The sequence below is a fragment of the Seriola aureovittata genome, chromosome 5 (genome assembly GCF_021018895.1).
Source record: "Seriola aureovittata isolate HTS-2021-v1 ecotype China chromosome 5, ASM2101889v1, whole genome shotgun sequence".
NCBI classification, from domain to species: domain Eukaryota; kingdom Metazoa; phylum Chordata; class Actinopteri; order Carangiformes; family Carangidae; genus Seriola; species Seriola aureovittata.
In genome coordinates, this window is record NC_079368.1 from 18,258,732 (window position 1) to 18,279,992 (window position 21,261).

General features: G+C 40.9%; 1 protein-coding gene across 3 annotated transcripts in view; it reads left to right on the forward strand.

Moving 5' to 3' along the window:
* The window catches only part of kank1a (KN motif and ankyrin repeat domains 1a), a 56,708-nt gene that overhangs the window by 6,835 nt on the left and 28,612 nt on the right, over positions 1-21,261 (forward strand). Inside the window, exon 1 of one of the 3 annotated variants that reach the window (XM_056376216.1) lies at positions 913-1,068. The exons of 1 other annotated variant lie outside the window; for it this stretch is intronic. The gene's annotated coding sequence lies outside the window, so the exon portion shown is untranslated. Of the gene's footprint in view, positions 1-912; positions 1,069-13,154; positions 13,296-21,261 lie in introns of those variants that run through there. One more of the 3 variants, XM_056376218.1, reaches the window with a different exon arrangement.

Here is a 21,261-nt window from a genome sequence, read left to right on the forward strand (position 1 = left end):
GCCAGCTAACATTAGCCACCAAAAGCTACCAAACCAAGTAGGGCTGCTGTAGAAAGATTAAACAAGGGTGCATTTTATTGCTTATAAATGAAACTATTCTGTCTAATACGTAGGTTTTGTTAGTTCCTTCAAAAATTGCACAGTCACACTTTGATCTGTTTAATGACACGTTCAGTCAAAGTGCTAAAGAAAGGTAGGATGTATGATGCAAGATGAGAACCCCTTTTCTGGGGTTCTCATCTTGCATGAGCAATCAATTAATTGACAAAAGAGTCATCTGCAGAAATTTTTAAGTGTTTAAATTATTAATTTTTTTTATATAAATACCAGAGATTCACCAGTTCAAGCTTCTCAAAGCTTTTCCAATGATGGCACATTGAATATCCTTGTGTTTGGACTGTTGGAAAAAACAACAATTTGAAGCCGTTACCTCAGGCTTTCAATGTGTTAGTTTTTTTTTTTTTTAATGGAGCAAATGATGGATTGAGAAAATAATTAGCAGATTTATCAATAACAAAACTATTGGAATCCTTTCCATCTTCTCCACTGTAGTCAAAGAAAGCGAACTGCGGTGAACAGGGCCCTGAGGGTGGTGTGTGTCATTCTCAATAGATACATATTGGGTGGAGTATCACTTTAATGAGAGGTGAGGCGTTCCACAGTCTATTAGAAACACTCCCAGTGTCTCCACACTCCCATAATCCTCTGCACCACCACATAAAGAGCTGCTGAATTTGTGTCCTGCCAGGGATGCCACTGTTTACGGCTGAGAGAGTCCCAGACCCTCGGCTCGCTAGTCACCAGGCTGCTCATATTACAGTCTCCCTCACTGGCTGGTATTGTCAGGTTACAGTGTGTGTGTGTGTCTGTGTGTGTGTGTGTGAGCGGCTGTGTTGTGATTGGCTCTTGCTCAGCCGTGTGAGACAGCGCCGGGTGACGTCTCCGTGTTAATCCCTCATTTCTCTCCGGGATGTTTTCTCTCTGGTCGTACTGGGAGCTGTGTGTGTTTGTGTGTGTGTGGGAGATGCATTCACTAAGTAACTTTGAGACTTTCACAACATGAGGAAGGTGAGTTTGAGTCTGAAGTTGCTAATACAACTGTTGCGTTACTTTCCTGAGACGTCTTAATTTTTTTTTTTGAGTTGCGTATTTGGATCCATACGTCCTGCTGATGCCAACAGCTTTTTGTTTTGTTTTATTCATAGTGTGCGTGCTCAGAGCCGCCACTGAACACTGCATTCAACTCTTATGTTTATGCAGAAGCTAAAGGCAAACTTCCAGAGGACACAGGAAAAATCCTCTTATTTTGTAGATTACACTTCATGTTCTAAATGTTGTGTCCTGTCTCCTGGTTTTGATGGAGGGGTTTTTGGGAGTCTTTTATCTTGTTTCCAGAAACAGAGATAAGCTGGATATGCTACCTGGAGTACTGCGACAGAAACCAGGACACTGTTGCGTAAAGAGCTTTCTGTACATTCTTCATTCCTATTGAAGATTGTGACTGAGATGGTGAGACAGAAGACTCAGCTGTGCGACATATGATCAGAAACATGGATACAATAAGAATCATGAATACTTGGATATGAATAATCAGGCTTCTCATGTTCCATGTAGACGTCATATCCTGAATATGATGAAAACCAGGATACTGATCTGCGTGTAATGTAAAGTAAATGCACTTAAGTTGCAAAGTTTTACTGTTTGACTATCGTTTCTGCAGCTGTGACATTTTACAAATAGTAACATGTTGGATAGAGCTTCATCTAATTCTGTTGTGGTTGGTGTATCAGTGAGACGTTGTGAACTGGATCGAGGGGTTTGGTCAAGGCTTTGTGGGTGAGGGGGGGGGGGGGGGGGGGGGGGGGGGGGGGGGGCTCTGTTGTGTCTACAGCTGCTGCTCTACATATCCCTGGTGAAGATCCGGTCACTGTGACCTCGGGGCTGGCTGAGCCTCCGCCCTTTTGGCTGGCATGTGCAGCTGGCTGCACAGAAATTGGTATGTTGTGGTCTTTCCTTAACAAGACATTTCTTTGTTACCTTGTCTGAGGATGATCACAGACCTGACTTGTTTGTTGTGGTTCGGACAGACCTGACAGTTTGGTTTGTTTCTCTCAGGCTGGTGTGAAAGCTGTCGGTTGAGCTCCGATGCAGATTAAACTATCTGACCAAGATGCACCCTTTTTGTTTTTTTTATTAGCATAAGAGTTTACAGACATGGCACCTGGCATCTTGGAGCTCGACCAATGAGTTAGCCAGGATGATAAAATCAGCTTATTGCAGCTAAATCAGTGTATATGTCAGCAGATAAGATATCCAGCTTTGAGATGTGGTTGTCTCCTCAAAGTTGATGAATTAATGCATCCGTCAAGAAGAACCAGAGTTGTTCAGTTTTTTTAATTGACTTACTGCGCTTTTTTTCCCCTTTTGTTCTAAGTTGCGTCACAGCACAGAGAACTTTTCAATGACAGAGGTAGAGACAGGTGATGGAAACTGAGCGCAGCACAACACTGGACAATGTGAGACTGGTTTTTCTTATTCTTACTTTTTTTTGATTGTTTTATTTATGAATTTCTCATATCGGAACAAGCAGAGCCGCAATAAACAAAAATAGACAGAGCACCCATTACAAGAGACAAGACACAAGGGATTCATAGCAAGAAATCACAAGAGAAAAATATCTACCAATAAGGTCACTGGTTCTCAGTGTTAAGCCGCCAGCCTGCGAGAATAAGTTTACTTAGACGTTTCTGCGGCGGTAATTAGACGGACACTTGGGATACAACATGGATAATGAAATACAGACATTACTGACCTTGTTGTCTTTGCTGGCAGCTGTTCTGTAGTTAAATTCAGCATTTTAACACTGCAGCTGTCTTTGCTGTTCAGTATGTTTTTTGCAACTAATCAACTGCAGAGAAGATAATCTGCTTCCTGTTTACACCGGCTCACGCATGCACAGTGTACGTGATTGCTCAGGTATTGTATTCGTTTTCAGGTGCGGTAGTATGGACGGAGATCGGGTCAGATACGCAGCTAAAATGGTCGTCAGGACAGAGATCTTTTTCGTCGGTGTCAAAACCACTGAGTAAAACTCTTACAAGCTGCGGTGACAGATTTTTCTTGACAAGCTTTTAAATCTGAAATGATGGTGTGGGGCAGTTTGGACTTTTCCTCTTTCACTGGTCATGTGACAAACTAGTTAGGACATCACTACAGACGGGTAAAGACAGCAAAAACTCTGAAGTGGTCCTGAAGTCTGAGGCCACATGCCTTTTTTATAGAGTGCATCAGCGTCTTCCCGAAGAAGGTTGGGCGTTTCTCAGTAAACTGTTAAACTGCAGCAGTAAATGATTTCCTCCTGCGGGCGGTGGGGCTGTGTTTACAGTGGGGATTGACTCCCCGGTGACACCATTGATCTTTATCTGCTGGTGCTGAAGCTTCTGTGCACATGAAGGCCTGCTGTCATCGCGCCACATGGGGAGCTTTTTTTAGTACGAGGCTGCATCTCACCTCGTCACATGAGTTATAGAGATAATACTTGTGTAATCTGTAATCAACACGTAGGTGACGGAGGCTTCTGTTGATGCGTTCGGGTGTTGACTTTGAAATGTTGTTCTTGGACCGTGCGGCCTCAGTCCTCACCGCTGTGCTGCAGTGAAGTCGGCTTGACAATGGCGCTCGCGCCCTCTCAGGTTTCAGTTTCCACAAAGTGAGGGGCAGATCACCATGGCAACGCCGTCCACAGGTTCCCTGACCTATCCCCTGTCTGAGGAGTGTAGAGAACATTGGCTTCCTCTGCGACTGGTCAAGCGTTTTAATTTTTTTGTGCAAAATTTAAGCAATTTCCTTAATCTGTCGTCGGCCATGTTGACAGGGTTTTATCGTTTAACTAGGTGTTTACTTAATCTTAAACATATGTAAACACAAAGTCTCCTGAATTATATATCATGTTAGACTACAATAACACAAGTACAGAACAATACATGGCTGAATACATTGTGTGTTTCATTAGGGGAGTTTCTGAGGGTTAACTGTGTGTTTATGATTTAGAATTTCAAACAGTAAAAATGGTAGAAAGTAAAGTGAACATATTAAAGATGGTGAGTTATGTAGGAAATTGTGAGTGACTTCAGACACAGCAAAGCAGTCCACTATGCTTCAGTTGGACTAATTTGACTAAATATTTAATAATAATAACAATTATAATGACAGCTGTTGCCCAGTGGCTCATAACTGCGACTAAATTAGTTTTGTTTTCATTGGTTTATATAACAGAAGCTGTTATATAATTACATGTGCAAACATGTGCTGTGAGGGAGGGCTGTGATGCGTCAATGTTGACATAAAAACATAGTTGAGATTGTGTTATGTCGTGTTTATTGGTAGTGGTGCACACAATAACTTTTATTATCTACTACACTTGAAACTGTTGTATATGAGTACTATTAATCTGCACATGTGGGCATCTGTGTTTAATATTATCCCCCGATTGCTTCAAAATATGAAAACATGTACCACAGAGATACATTGATACCAAACTGTTTTACAGGCTGCTGAAAGGCTGTTTTGTTTATTCAAATTAGAGATTGTGATCTTTTCATAACTCTGGTTTTAACATTCTTATTGTCGGGACACACGGCAGCAGAAGGGGATCTCTGATCCAGTAAGCTCATATTTAGAGGGTATTTTGAACGTAAACACGGTGGTGTCATGTTTCCTCAGCAGGTCATCTGTTGTTCATTGTTGATACAACTACCCTCCCTTCCTCTCTTGTCGAGCTGTTTTGCATATTCAGTGACATCTGCCCCCCCCCCCCCCCCCCCCCCCCCCCCCAAACAGACCTCTGCACCGGCAAAATGCTGATTGTTCCTTCCCTCCAGCGTGGCTGAAATAATAGCAGAGCACGGGTCACCACTCGAGTCAATATTTGTTCATGGATACCGCCTTCTGGACAGGCGCTGTGTCTGTTTTCATCCCTGTGTGGAAAAAGAAATTTAGTGAGAAATTATCAGCCACATTTTGGATGTTACATTACAAGGCATGATGTCAAGCCTGATGATTAGAGTATTATTGATTCTCTTGCCCACTTAATCAAGTTTCCCACCATGACCACCAAATGTAGTTTATATGAAAGACAGCCAGGATGTTGCTCAGAAGCTCATGATCTGTAGTCGGCTGTAAAGCAGCTGAGATCACTTTGATCACACACTGAAAACTCACAAACTCCAACTCAAAAACTCAAGGATGTTGCAGTTGCTCATTGTGTTTTACAACCAGAACAGTTCTGAGTACATAGGCTTGTTTAAGGCTCACTTGTGTTTATTTTAATTTTTGCCAAAGATTGTGGCACATTGTTGAACTGTTGATGGATTCACAACTGCAGCTGCCAAAGCAAATCTGTCATCACTGAAGAGCACTTCGAAATCCAACAAATCAATTCGTTCACTTTATTGGTGCACGTCTTCTTTCACTGCTTAAATCCTCATGACAGTAGTAAAATGAAACCACTTATACTTGTGTGCCAGAACAGCGGCTTTGTAATGAACCTGTTTGTTATTCCACTGGCTGCTTCTGTCAGGTACTTTGGCTACACACTCATTTGCTAAGTAGTTATTGCAGTGATTTTTTTTCTTCTTTATTTATTTATTTTTCTCTCACTGCTCGAACAAATATAGTTCTGATCTGAACCTCGTTGTCAAGTGAATCCTCAACAGAGCTGCAGTAGAGAAATAAACTAACTAGGACAAAAAGAAAATGATTTAATGCATAAAAAAACAAAACGTCAGACAAAATAAAATATAAATAGTAAAAGTTATGTGAGCATATTGTGGGAATCTGGCGCACTGAGAATATTTTGTCAGCACATGCTTGAGAAAAGAGTTTCGCATGAGCTAAACATGACTGTGTGTGAGCGATAAGAAATAATAATGCTGAAAAATTTTGACAGCGCTGAAACAATTGTTTTTTTTCCTCCCTTCGCCTCGGAATCATTCCCAAAGGTGACGTTGAAAATTCCCAGAATACCGCTGGAGTTAATCCCTTTGTTTTGGTGAAAGTGGGGATCCTCCCGGCGAGGAGAGGGCGGCCATAATGCCACAGTGTTTCCAGTGGAATGTTACTGCTATTGTCAACCAGGATGACTACCCACTGGGAGGACACCTCCTCCTCCTCCTCCTCCTCCTCACCCCCGCACCACCAACACAATACAATGTGTTGCATTATACCTATGAAGGCATGCTACTGTTTTCATAGCCTATGACCCTGTGACCGCGAGCCGAGGCCGGGATAATGAAAAGGATGACACGGAAGTCATTGGTTAGTCCTGCAGTTATTACAGCTTCCTCTGCACAACGACGGCTGGGAATCCAGGCTTTTATTTTCTCAAACACACAACTCTAATAACTCTCGCTGTGGTGTCTTCAGGCCTTTTTATTGTGTGTGCAGGTTTTTACATCTGCATGGTTAAATGTTGAGTAAAGAGTAAAGAATCTATGCAGATGTAATATTTTAATGTCAATAAATCCATATTGATTTAACTGAGGTTATGAAAGTTTTTATATCTAGGGCTTGATTAATCTGTATATTATTATATTTTTCATTTATTTATTGTTAAAGCATTTAGTCTATTAAACGTCCAAAAAAGAAAATGTCTATCAAAATTTCCCAGAACCCCAAGGTGTCATCTTGTGATGTAAAATAGTGTTTTTTAGGGTCAAAACCTCCCAAAAAATTCAATTCATAAAGAGAAAAGCAGCGAATTCTCACATTTCAGAAGCTGGAACCAGCAAATATTTGGCTTTTTTTAATGTATGACTTTTAAATATAATATATAAAATAGCTCCCTGTTGATCGACTCATAGTTTCATTAGTTCTGATGTTGAAGCAGCTTATTCAGACCTGACATTTCTGATGATGATAAACTTAATAAACACCTTCCAGTGCATCCTGGATCTGCTGTGTTCCTATGAGTATTATTTCGCTCTAAGACACGCAGACTCGTCATTTTATGATCAATATAATTAGTAGATATTGACCTAAATTTTTACATTCACAGCATTTGCTGTATGAATAGTGTCTCCTCCTGTTGCTCCAAAAGGTCAGTGTTTTATTTCATAAGCGAGGATTGAGGTGGCCACTGTCTGCTGTAAAACATTAACAGGAAACCTCAAATGTGCAGTTTAATTTTGACATAACACACATTTATTTAACCCATGACCACAATGTCATCCGTTTGTTTCCAGTTAAAGCTTGTGGACTCTGCCATGAAGCTGCTTCTGAGTTGGTTTTCATTTTTCTGTTACCTCTCTTCACCTCTGTGTCTCTCTGAGATAAACACACATTTTGTTGTTTTAAACACTTCCTGAAGCCGTTGAAGTTTCCTGTATGAAGACAGGGAGTCTCTTTGTTGTCATTCTTGGAGAATGGAAACAGCTCGAGTGTCTGTCAGGCTGTCAGGACGCACCTCTCGCAGATGGTTTGAGTGAGCGGTTCGTGTCGGATACAGTGTTTTCCAACGTGTGTGAACAGGACCTGGTATTAAAACCTTTATGTTTAGAAATGTGCCAGTAGCATCAAAAAGCAGCTGGAAGATGAGTCTGTTCAGATTTTTAGTCTTTCATCAGATAAATCACATTTTCATGGTGATTGGATAATATTTAATTTTAGCTATGGTGTTTAATACAAGTTTAATTTCTCAACTTAAAGTATGAAAAAATGGATTTGTTTTGATTTTGTTACACAAACTGATGTCTCGGAGGCACTAGCACTGAAAAACTTAATTTAATGCCCAACAGCAGATTGTTGTGAATTGGATTTTGTTAGTAGCTTTAAATCTTGCTAATAGTATAGAGGGATATTTGGTTTTAATCTTAAATCCAAAGCTGCGAAGTAGAGCTGCAACAATTAGCTGATTAATTGGCAGAAAAGTAATCAGCAGCAACTATCTTGTTATTTGTTTTTGTTTGTGCTTTTTTTTTTAAATCAAAATGTTCTGGTTTCTGCTTCTCATTTGAATATTATCTAGTTTCTGATAGTAAACTGAATATCTTTGTGGTTTGGAGTGTTTACATCACACATTGATCCAGCGCTACTCCAAACTCTGATAATGACACTTCCTCTGCCTTGTTTTATTGCCAAAGTTTTATTTATCATCTGTGGGTTCTGGTTTTGTGGTTGAATTTGGCTCGTCACCAGCCCCCGTCCGCTGTCTCCATCTTTTTGTTCTTACATTTCCTCGTCACTTCCCCCTCGGGAAAAGAATTAGACTTTCAAATGTTAGGAGTGAAGCGGCGTGTGGGCAGCGCCGAGCGCTGTTAATGACGATGCCCGGGGCTGCTAGCGTGGAGGGAAGAAGAGGGAAGGGGGTTTCCTTTTGGAAGAGTTTTGTGCCTCGTCGCTACTGTCCTCCTTCAAAAAGACAATCCCCCCCCCCACTTCTTTTCCTTCCCTTCTCCATACACACCTTTTTATCTCCCTTTCTCTCAGTGGAACAAATCATTTAGCTGCCACACTAATGGGATTAGTCCTCACTCCCGGCCTCCCTCCCTCTCTTCCCTCCCCTCTTGTCTTCTTTCCATCCTTCAGTTCTTCTCTTTTGGGGCGCTGCCTCTGGAAAAACACAAGTGGTCCATCCAAATGAAAAGCTTTAGAGAGGGCAAATTGTGAATTAATGAGGAGTAAATGGAGGATTTTAGAGCTTCATTCACCTTACTTGGCCTTGTACTGTTTACCGAGTTTGTTACTAAAGTTTCCGTGGCTGTGATCTTGTGGATAAGTCGACCCTCCGTTTGCACTCGAGGCCTAATAAACTCTTAAAAGCTGCAGTTCGGTTTTCAACACAAGACGCTGTAGAGAGTGAGCAGGGATAACCGCGAGTCCCCCTCCAGATTAGCATGCTTGATATCCTTGATGACAAATGACACTGAGGCCAGTTAATCAGGCCTAACCACTGATGTCACCACATTAAGCAGCACTGTCCTGCTATCGCCGTGATAAACAATGAGGCCAGCTGAGAGTGAGAGAGAGTGAGAGAGAGGATCACAAAAGCCGGGCAGCGTCAGGGCCAGCTGGGGACGAGGTGCTCAACAGATGGACATGAATATATCTTGCATTAGGTTTTTAAATTAGATGGTTTTCTCCTGAGGTTTTTATTCTAGAAACACACTGTGATAAAAGCAACGGTAGCAAACGAAGCGGTTGTGTAATAATCGGAGGATAAAAGCTCAGTCACACTAGAAAGTTCATTCGCTTGTCTTCATCAAATCGGCTGCACTAGAAGCTCAGTGGTGAATAAGACATGAGGCTCTACATGCGCTGACTGATTTAATGATGACACACCTTTTTGCTTTTGAACTGGTTTGTAAATTTGAGGTTGATTACAGTCGGATTGGACCACAGACTTTAGACACTAGTAAACCAGGAACTGTTCGGTCGCAGTAGAGCTCTGAGCTTCTTTCTTTCAGTGTATAGTGCCATGTGCTGCCCCTCGGCATCTTGTTCTCAGGATTACACACATTTCATTAAGTGAAGAGTTTTACTGAAGAGAAAAAAATAAAAGTCTTTCTCTCTTATCGACACAACTGTCTCCAAACCAAGTCTCTGTTGTGGAGCAGTTCATACTTTGATAGAAGGTGGATCAATATAAAAAAAATAAATAAATAAAGGGAGGTGCAACACAGATAATAAAACATAATAAACATAACATCCTCTATAGTGATAACCCCTTCCACTGAAACAAAATTATTTTGCTGCAGAATTTCAGTTCGAAATGCTGGAGAGGCATCGCCTTTAGGTGATGGTTCAGGTTATTTGACATGGGGTTGTGTGAGGTTGCACCCTCTCAGTCTGGAGAAGCAGCACAGAAGTTGAGTCCAGCTGCTGTGGACGGGGACATTCGCAAAAACAAATCAAAAATCACTTTAAGTATTATGCTTTATTTTGCATTGTTTTTACCACTTTATCTTGCCGTCTGTGTAGCTAACTTTCTGTTGCTTAAAGCTTTTATGTCAAGGAAGTTTTTCAAGTCATACGAGTCATATGAGTGACGACGCAACTAACGACTATTTTCATCATCGTTTAATCTGATGATTATTTTCTTGATGAAACGTTTTGTCAAAAAAAATTTTAAATTATATTTATAATTTCTCACAGGTCAAATTGTGTATATGTGTTAGATATTTTATTTATTATTATATGTGACAAGAGAAAAACATCAAATCCTCATATTTGAGAAATTCAAACAATCAAGTCTTTGGCATTTTTGCTTGAATATTTAAAAAAAAAACCTATTACTCCATTATCAAAATAGTTGCAGATTAATTTTCTGTCGATCAGTTAATCAATTCATCAACCAACTGCTGCAGCTGTAATCGTGAGGAACATTAGACTGCATTTTTTTTGGCTTTTCAGTGTGTGTATCTGCTCTAATTGTGATTAAGGATTGATTTAATGAGCTTGGTTTAAACCCGTTTAGCACGACCCGCTCACATGTGTTCAAGCTCCTCAGTCACCTGTCACTCCCACAGTCAGTTTGCCGCCTTCTGTCGACGGCACCGATCGTGCGATTTTGATCAATATCTGGCTCTCAGAAGCCAAGCGGTTTAATGACTCGGATAAAACGCTGAGTGGAAAACGTCTTATCTTTTGGAGGATGTTTCATGCTCATCTTGTGGTTGAACGCCCCTGAAGCTGGCAGGTGTCTCTCACGCTCCCCAGTGATGCTCGACCGCCTTTTGTTCCCAGGACCTGAACCGTGGCACAGCTGGGACTGCAGCCCCTGAAGATGAAAATCTAGCTCTTGAGGAGCGCTGATTGATTTTTAAAAGAGAACTCCATAAAAAGATAACTTCATTGTCCATTTAAAATTTAAATTTCTTTATTTTAATTTACATATAAAAAAAAAAAAGTGCTTTTGAGTCATAAACTGAATTCATACTGCCTTTTGTAATGCGGCTGCTCTGTATTTGAACCTAGAGAAGCACAAAAAAAGACTGTGTGAGTGTCTCTTTGTCATAGATGCTTTACTCGCAGATGTAGGTCAGTCTGAGAGAAGAGTGTGAAAACAGGATAACTAGAAAACAAGTAAAAGGAAAATGGTGTGTGTGGGTGTTGGCCAGTTGCCTTGTTGGGACCTTGAAAACTGTCTTTATCTCTACAACCTCTGTAATTTCTTTTAATCTCCTTTCCAAAGAAACAAGATTTGCTTCTTTCTGAACACTTGATCTTTGTCCAAAAAATGCTCCTTGTTTGCTACATAGTTTTCTACAGCCACTGAACTCTGTTTTTAGAATATGCAAGTACTCGGTTTGCAGCTGTAATTATGAGGAATTCAGATTTCAGTGTAACATTGATAAAGCTCACTGTGTGACGTCATTCTGTTTCGTGTAAGATCAGATGCTGGTGTAGCATCGTACGGCGCTGTTTGGCTGGTCCACAACAGCAGGGCCAGGCTTATAATCACGAATATCGCTTACTGACTGAGTGAGTGAGTGATCATAATTCCACCCATTGGTCAGCCAAGTGTCACATGACTGAGTTTCGCGAGTCCCAACGAACCCAGTTGTCGCAGTTCGGTTTGCTTCAAGTCCGCGTTGCATTTGCTTCACCCGTGCATCGTGAACACAAATACAGACTGAACCATGGCCGCTTGTAATGACAGCAAGACTGGTGGATGAAGAAGTCACTACTGTTCTTCTTCAGATATTCAGCTGTGAGTCCAAGAGCAGCAGCTCTATACATTCGACCAGCAGGAAGTCAGTGTTACAGACATGTAGCTGTCAATCATTGCTGTCATGAGACACCACAGTCAATTAATTTAAAGGCTAAAATCCAGTTGTTACCTCTCCTTTGCTTCATGAGCCAGTTTCTTGCTTTTAAAAAATGGCTGCAGACTCAGTTCAGTGTCTGTTGGTGAAGTGTAGTGAAGGAGCTGCTGCTTTTCCCTCCTTCAGCTCTGTCATGAGTTTAATTAGCTTGTTCTTCATTGTCTGGCTGCTGTCAGAGGAGAAGGGCAGCGGAGGACGCGGCGGTCGATCTCATTGGTCCGTCTCCAAAAGGTCGGCGGAGCGGGTTCACTCGGCACAAAAGCAAACACGGGAGCACTTAAGATGGGGAATTTCTCCCACAATGCCTCTTTTGAGCGCAGCTGAGTTGAAGCTCTGGGAGTGACGGTCTCTGACTGGAGCGACAGACTTCATCTGGAGCTGTAATGATTCCGACAGACTTTGTTTAAAATGATCTTTTATTATGACGAAGATAGATGTAACAACAAGTGGCAGCATTTCTTTATTCTTCTTGGCTCAAAAAAACTTTTTTTTTCTTTGTTTGCTTTTCATCATCGATTGATCCGCTGATTTTTTTTTTTTTTTTTTTCCGTTAATTGTTTTGTCTCTAAAATTGTAGAAAATAGTGAAAATGGACGTTTTAACCTCCCACAGTTGTAGGTAACGGCTTCAGATTTTTTTTGTTTGTGAGACCAAAATCCCAATATATTCAGTTTACAGATCTATCAAGTCCTCACATCTCAAGAGTTAAAGCTCATTTAGATTGCAATCATTTGACTATCAAAATAGTTGCTGATTATTTTTTATAATTAGCTAATTGTCGCAGCTGCAGCTTTTAAAAACAAAGCTCAAACTCTGTTTCATTTTTCTGTGTAAATGTGTGAAGTTTTTTGCTGAGGCTGTAGTTTAAAGATGGTGTTATACTGGACTCCATTATATTGAGTTTTTTCACAAACATGCGGAGGGCAGAATATTAGAAACACCTTTGAACATATTAGAGCTGCAGTGATTAGTCAGTCGTCAGAGAAATATTAATTTCTTTCCACCTTACTTTCCTCTGTTTTGTGTCTTTGTAAACTGAATACCTCTGGGTGTTGGAGTGTGCAGCTCTTCTCAACATGACAAACCACAGTTACGTTTTGCTTCTCGTTTGCATGGAGGGTCCCCTGCACTGGGTGGGTGGGTGGTGTTCACGTCATCGCCTCCCCTCCGCCTTAGTGACTCCACTCAAGAGCTAAACAAATAAGTGGCTCCAGCCTGTCCTTGGTCAAGTGCAGGCCGGACAGAGGAGGCCATGTGTGGGGGAGGGAGGTGTCGAGGGAGGATGACAGAGGGAGAGGGAGGAGTGGAGGAGGGACAGTGGATGATTTAAAGTATTCAAGTCCAGATCGAACAAGTGGTTCGGAGAGCTGAGGACGATGGGGAGAGAGACGGAGCTGGAAGAACTAAAGAGACGAGGTTTCTGGCGTCTGTGACTCTGCTGCTGTTTGGGAACCAGCTCAGAACTCTTTGTCGGTAAGAGTGTGCCTTTGTCAGGACCCTGTGAGAGCTTTTTACTCTTTGAAGGTGAACAAGACAGGAAGTTTGACTTAGAAGGCAGAAGTTTAAAGGCTCTGGATGCTGTTTAGTCACGACATTGAATATGTTGGTTACTCCAGCTGTTTTGTCATCTGGACCGAAGCTTAAATGATTCCTTTATTACTATTTGGATGAAGAATTAAAAGTGTTTTGTCAGAAATATCAAAATGAATCAGCTTTTCAGTTGTGAAAATTAGCTGCTTTTCTCTTTTTTTATATCATTCATATCAATAAATGTATTTTCTCTCAAAGGCACATTATACTTTTTTGGCGTTTTGTCGATCAGACAGATTAATCATTGAGATAAGAAAATAAGGAGCTGGCTACTCAATAAATAATCTGTAGCTGCAGAACAAATCTGGACTAAGACTTAAAATAAACTTAAAGTAAACATTTTACAATTATTATTCAAAAAGACATAAAAGCATGTAGAGAATAAAGCTTTTGGAAATGTGGAGAGTAAATGTGATTTACAAACATCCTACTTTCCCACTTTTGTAGTTGTACTATTAGAGTCCAACATACTCTCTGGATCAGAGCCATCTTTCTCCTCTAGGGGGCAGTGTTGTCAACCGAAGGAGTTGCTGTGTTCAGAGGAGGGCTGTGGGGAGAGTTGTGTGTGTCCTGAACTAAATCACCGCTCGGGACAAGTGGATGCCGCAGTGAGCTGAAAGGTCTAATTAATGATAAACCATAAAGGGTAAAGTTAAGCTCTGGACATGCAGGTGTTTGAGGAACAATGTGTGGGTGAGAAAGGTGAAAACAATCTTCAGATTATCAGATTGATCATCACCTCAAATGAAAGAGCAAGAGGTCACGCTTCTTTAATAATACACAGCACTAAATGTGGTTGTTGAGGGTGAAGATGATCCTCAAATCACTGAAGACTTTTCCAAAACGTTGTTACTGCTGCAGATACATTGCACCTGTATTTTCTCTGGAAACACATTAAGTGTTATTACCTCAAACAAGATAAAGGCTAGATCTAATTGAACCAATAAAAGATGAGACAAGCTGTTGGCAACTTGGCAAAAACTTAATAATAACGTAATAATGCTGGAGGTGGTGGAGTGAATCTGCCAGATATTTATCCCCCCAGCCTTCTACAGGCTAAATCATGTCGGGGTGATGATAAACAAAGATACTGTGGAATCAAGCAGTGTGAGCTGTGAAAGACTGAGGTGGATCCTGTTTAAACCATTTGATTTGCATTTGACTGTCTTGTACCAAATTCCTCCGAGGGGACACTGAACCTCTGGAGAGCAGCTGCAGGATAATGTGGTTGAACAAGATAAAGCACATTCTTAGAATAGAGACAATCAAAGAGACTCTTAAGAGCTTATAATAGCATTTATTCTAATTCGCTTGTACCTATGTGAAAAACAAAACTAACACTACGAAGACTATGGTGTTGCACAACTTTAAAAGCATAGATGTATAAAAAAAACATCTGAGAGTGAACCTTGGTTTTCATTTCTACACGTTTCTAAAAATTTTCAAATGGAAGTCTAATAAGAGACCGAGTGATACTAACTAATGAGATATGCGTTGTTTTAGTGACCATTTAATTACATTTGAGTATCAAACCGACTCCGTCTGTAAAATGCATCAGGTGAAAGAAGATTCTTTGAGTAGGTGTTTGTTAACCTCTCTAATGGTGCAACAACCTCTGCTGGATGAGTTTGTCATAATGCAAAAGAAAGGACTGCGGTCATTTCCAGAACTGGCCGTATCACATTCCTGTGTGTGTGTGTGTGTGTGTGTGTGTGTGGTGTTTGTGTGTCGGACGTATTCTCACTTGTCTTGAGAGTAGGAGGTTGTTTTCTCCTCTCTGAATACACCGAATGTGTTTTTAATACTCTCTGTTACTTGAGTACAGACCGTAACCTTGCTCTGTGCCTTGAATTTATCTCCTGACACAAATGGAACGACTTGACTGAATGAGCTGCCTTTGGCTCCTCTCAGACTCTGGACTTCACATTTTTCACTCCTACATAAACCCTCACCACATTTGCAACGCATCTGAGCTGCTGCGGAATTTTTTACTTTTTTTTTTAAACAGTACAATATGCTGTAGATTTCAGATTCAGCTGGCTTTAGACGGCTCCGCATGTGTCTCGCAGATGGCTCAATCTGATGCTCTGTAATTTGACATCCTCGCTCCAGAGGCCAGAAGTTTAATGCTCAGAAGATCTCTGTTTATGTCTTTTCCTATCTTGAAAAAACAAGGATCCGTTCCCAAGCATCTATTTCAGAATGCACACTGCACAAGTTTTCTGAAAGAGATAAAAAGTGAGGTAGAAATGGTTGGAAAGAGGAATGAACGATGACCGGGAATGTAATGACAGGGGTGCATGTGTAATTTTCGTTGATTTTAATTGAGCAATCGGTTGTCGTTCCTAAATGCTATGTTTATCGTTGTGCACAGGCGGAAGAATGGCAGGGAGTTGAAAGTGATAGCACCAGAAATAACTTGATGTGTGATTATACAGCGACAGGAATGACTGAAGGTTGACTCATCCTCTCTCTTTATGCGATCCCACTTTGGCCGCCGTGCTGTTCTGGTTTCTTGTAACCGCTGACCGAACGCACCTGATTGTCGGACACTTGAATGTCAGGATTTGATTCTTGGGGAACTGCTGGATTTCCAGTTGTTTGACAAGAAAAGCATTCTGAGCCCTTTTTGTAAAGGTACAGTTGTTGTTTTGAGCATTTTGTGTGCAAGATTTTAAGTTATGTGTCTTTCCATTGTCATATTCATTAGATACAAGTCTTCTCCTTTACTGTTGTCTACCAGCGCTACTGTTTGATGCAGCACAAAGACTTAAATAAGAATAAGAGTAGGGTTACTCCAGACAATAACATTGGCATGATTGCTGTTTCAAGCTCTTAAGTTTTCAGTTTAAAGTAGCCATTTGTAAGTTGCGCTGTTGCTACATAGCTAGCGTTAGCATTAACAGCTGTTTACTTAGTAGAAGAAACGTTGTGAGTTCAGCATCAAACTTCATTCCTTTACTCGCCAAGAGCTGTCTCCAGAGGTGGCGAGCAACGCCAATGTTAGTACACTAACCAGTTAGCCTCCAGACCAGTCTTGTCACTTTCCAATAGCGACTCACTATAGCCTCGAATCTGCTCTGAAGACGTAGCGCTGCTCAGACAACTTATTATAACCTCTTGTCTTGTAAACGCAACGATGGTTGAAGCGCTTGTCGAGATGCAATCACCCGCTCCCGGCAAGAAATCCACGTTCGGCAGTAGAGAAAACTTACAAATAGTTACATCTGTGGGGAAATAACAATTAGCCTCGCTATGAGTAATGATGTATCCGGACTTAACAGTTTTTTGGGTCAAACATCAACTCATGTCCACCCTCAAACTGGCATGTCATCCGGTCAGAAGTTTACTTTGTCCAACCCTTTGGTTTATTTACCAAATACCTGCAAAACTGGAGACATTAGCATCTGTACTTTTTATTGTATTGTTGGCATGCTAACACAATAAATTAAGGTGATGAACATTATACATACTAAACTCTAATCAACCAATACTGCTAAAACGGCTAAAATCAACATATTAACATAGTCGTTGTGAGCATGCTGACTTGACCCATGACCATAAATGATGCTTTTTTGCATGAGTTCCCTCCAGCTTTTTGAAATTTATTTTCTAATTTGAGTAAGTTTTTATTAACTTTCTATTTTGCCTCAGAAAAAGCTTCCACATCCTCCTAAAGATGGGAAGTCTTTACTTTTAGCCACTTGGGTGTAGCTGGAAGTGTTTCCTTTTCCTCCTCTGACCTTGTGACCTCTCTAGAGACTGCCACCCTCCTGACAGTAAACTCATAAAGTACAAGACAAAATCATTTCAGCTCTGTAAGTTCCTCCCTCCTTACCGGGATAATTGAAAGGCTTTGAGCCTGGTTTTCCAGAGTTGAACACAGCAGGCTCACGCAGGACATCAAAGGGAAACGAACCATCGGACAGAACAAGGCAGGGTCAGCACGGCGGCCATCGCTGCCAAACGGTAGTGAACGTCAGTGCTGAGGCGTCTGACCTCCTCACCCGGCCCACGTCTTCTCCACAGTCGGCACAGCAGATTCTCCTACAAAGCTTCAAAGGCATTTCCTAACGAGGGCCAGATGCAGAGCTGAGACGACAAGCAGCCACTGCTTGTTCTGCAATTATGCCGACACACACATGTAGACGTTAGCACTGTTCCTACCAGCGCAGACACATACAGTAATTGTCTGGTTACAAAGGACTTTGTTGTCTTTTTTTTCCCCATTGGTTGTCGCTCCTGCACGCTACTGAAAAGGAACCGTGCACGACCATGTCGATTATCCACAGAAGGATAAATGCTCGACATGCTGCTGCACAAAACAGTTTGTTTTCATACCACTGAATCCTCTCTGAATAAAAGTATCCCAGCTTCTCTTGAGGCTGTTTCCCTCCATTAAAAGCTGTAGCCCCAGCTTTTATTAGGGGAAAAACAAGCCTGTTGAATATTCAGCGCAGCGGGTTTGCAACCTTTACAGTCCCGTCTCAACTTTTCATGCCGTTTACTGTTGACGCACAAGTTAACAAAGACAGAGCTTCGTGTGTTTTCACAGTGGAAAATGTGAACAGTGGCACCACATCCTGTCAAGAAGTGACTTTTCTTTAGGTGGTCAGTTTATACAGCAGACAAATGGGTCTAGACACACTGCGCGCCATTTAGGCCTGCATGGATGTTTTCACAATAAAAGCCCTGATTGTTTGGCTCAGTGGTGGAATAAGTGAATGAAAATAATCGCGAGGTTGCAGCCCAAGACATCTTGTTTTCTTTGAGTTGTTGAACTAGTTCAGTTGCTCTGATGAGTCACACGCTTTCCTTCAGCAACTAATGGTTGTTTCACAGATCAATTCATCTGCCTGGTATTTTCTTATTCAAGTAATCATGTGATTAACGACATGTCCAATGGTGACAAACACTGATCACAATTTACAGAGGCCTAGATTTTCATGTTGTTTGTTTTGCTTAACCCAAAGTTGGTTACTAAACTTTTTGCCAATTTATTTTCTGTCACTTCAGCTTAATTGATTAGTTGTTTCAGCTCTGCTTTGATAGACCTTGTTTTTTTTGTATTTATTGTCAATCAGTGAAGTGCTCCAGAACCTTGATTAGTAATTCATGAGAACTTATTATTTGGGTAAAAAGTATAAAATCTAGGGAACAAATGAATAATTTGAGGAGCCTCTTTTATTTCCGTGTGCTCTGTGATTTGGACAGTGTTTAACCATGAAAACAAAGTTTGATATACGACTGTTTGATTAGTCGCTTCGCCTGAACCGCTCCACTGTTAGTTTGCATCTGTTTTTGTTAATCTTGCATGTCAAGCCTCGCGTATCATAATAAATCATTCAGGCGGGTTTCTTTTAAACACAGGCACACACCTATCTGTGAGGAGGAACCTGACCTGACCTGTCACTGCAGATCACTGGCTGTCACTGGACGCTATTCGTGCGTGTTTCATATTTATGTAACAGCTGAAGAGGAACAAAACAAGTTATTCTGGCTCTTCTCGGTTAATGTCGTTAGCCTCTTTTTTTTTCATTTTACTTCTAAGGAAAGCTTGTGAGCTCTGCTTGGATAAGATCAACTTATACATCTGTTTGTTCTGTGAGTTCTGGTGAGTCATAGCGTCTTTATCTTGTCTTTGACTAAATGGAAACATTCATTTGTAAAGCGTTGGGTTAGTCTAAAAGGCCACCAGGATAGACTGATAGTTTGGTTTTCCCTGTGAACACAATGAAACCAGCTACTTAAGAAGCTCAACGATGCCTTCAAGGTCCTAGAAAGCAGAAATAAAAATACTACTGTGATACTACAGGAGATTAACAATGCTGCTGTGTAATATAATGCCACATTTGACTGGGACAACTACTAGGTTTTGGCTTCTGGCACCAGTTTGTCAGCCAGTTTAGATCCACAGTATTTAACTGTCTGAGTTAAAGCTGGAATGATTCATCAATTTGCAGAAAAATAATGAGCAACTGTAGAAAAATTTCAGCCTCTTGAGAGATAATTTACTGCTTTTCTTTGACTTGTATCATTGTCAACTGAATTTATTTATTTTTAGACTTTTAAGTTGAACAAAACAAAATGTTTGAAGACGTTTCAGTTCAGCAAGTTTTTCGATGTTTCATAGACTGAAATTAATGGAAAAATGTATCCGCAGATTAATCAATAATGAAAGTACTTGTTAGTTGAGGCGCAGTTTGAATGTTTTCAGCTCTTATTGCAAACACTGGACACACTCTGCTTAACAGAACACACAGGAGTTAAAGCCTCTTAACTGTGAATTTTATAATTATTTTAAACATCAGTGGTTCAATAAAATGTGGGTTTTCATACGTGTGTTGCCACTTATTGCAACACAAGGAGGGAAAGTCACAGCTCGGACATGGTTGATGATGCAACAGGTGGATGTTGGTGTTATTCCACTTAGTGATTTCCTGTTGTTTAATGAGCAAATAAAAATGACTTGCAATGCAGTTTAGCAAGTAAGTATGACACGACAAGAACAAGGTATAGTTGCAGCTAATGAATTTTTTTTTTTTTAATGATTTATTAATCTGATGATTACTTTTTGATCATTTAGTCTTTTTAAAAGAAAGAAAAGTGAAAACAGCTAAACTAAGTTCATGAAAATGGTCCATAACTTCCAAACTATTCAGTTTAAAAATATATAGATTGTTTCAGATCTAATTTATTGTGCTTATGTTATTGATTATTGTAGGATTGATCTGTATCCAAACATCCAAATGTAAAAAATGTAAAATGTTTAAATTAACACAAGTGCATAACACGTTTTCACTGTTAAATAGCTAAATGTGTAATCTAGCTCCTGATAAACACGTCTTTTATTTTGAAAGTTCAGCTCAGTCCAGTTAATATTTGGTGATTTTGGCTTTTTGTTTTGTTCTCTTGGTCTGCACCTGCAGCAGCTGAGGCCTGAAGGGAAAACGCTGCCGTTGTTGGTTAATAAGTAACTGTGTATGAAAAGGCTTGCCGTTACGTTCTATTGTCTGGCTCATTAGCTGTTTTTCAGCCACGAGTTGAAGGTCAGCGGGGGGGGGGGGGGGGGGGGGGGACTGAACAGTGACCGGAGGTTGTTAACTACATTAACTTGCCATGCGTTTCACCTGGAGGCCCAGCGCCGGGGTCGGTTCTGCCCAAACAGCCTTAAAGTCCTGTTTCCTCTTATAGGACACAGATCGTTTGGCTGTCATCTGAGGAAGTCGTCTAATCTTAGCCGTGAAACTTATCCCTCCCGCTCAGAGGGCTCGCTGGGTATAGGCTCGTTGTCGGGGGGCTTGTGGAGTCAGTTGTGTGTTTGCTACCTGCGGGCAGTGGGAGGAAGTTAGAATGAGAGTTACAGGTAAGCTGCATGAGCTTGATTGTTGGAATGGGAGATCTCGGGTGTTGTTGTTTTTAATGAAGGTTAAAACATGTAACAGCCAAACAAATATGTGACCTCACAACTGTTGTTGTGTATGTCTGCTGTAGGTGCGACTGTGCATCAGATCCCGCAGGCCTCGACCTGCAGCAATAACGCCTTGTTTTCACTGTTGACCTCACATGATCCCCAGGACAAGAAATTGTAAAAAAACAACAATTTGTTGGAATCAATTCTTTCAAACATGTGTTGAGTAAAAGGTCCAGAAATGTAACGTGATAATCCTCGGAGCCGCTTTTAACCCAGGAACTCATGCATGTGACATTTAAATCTAAAAAAAAAAAGATTTTACCTTCAACTGAGACCGCCCAGTTTTACTGAGATATTACGCAACAAGCTGAGAACTCAGACTATCCTGAGGGTTTCCAAACAAATACTGAAACACTAGTACGTCTCAGTGAACAG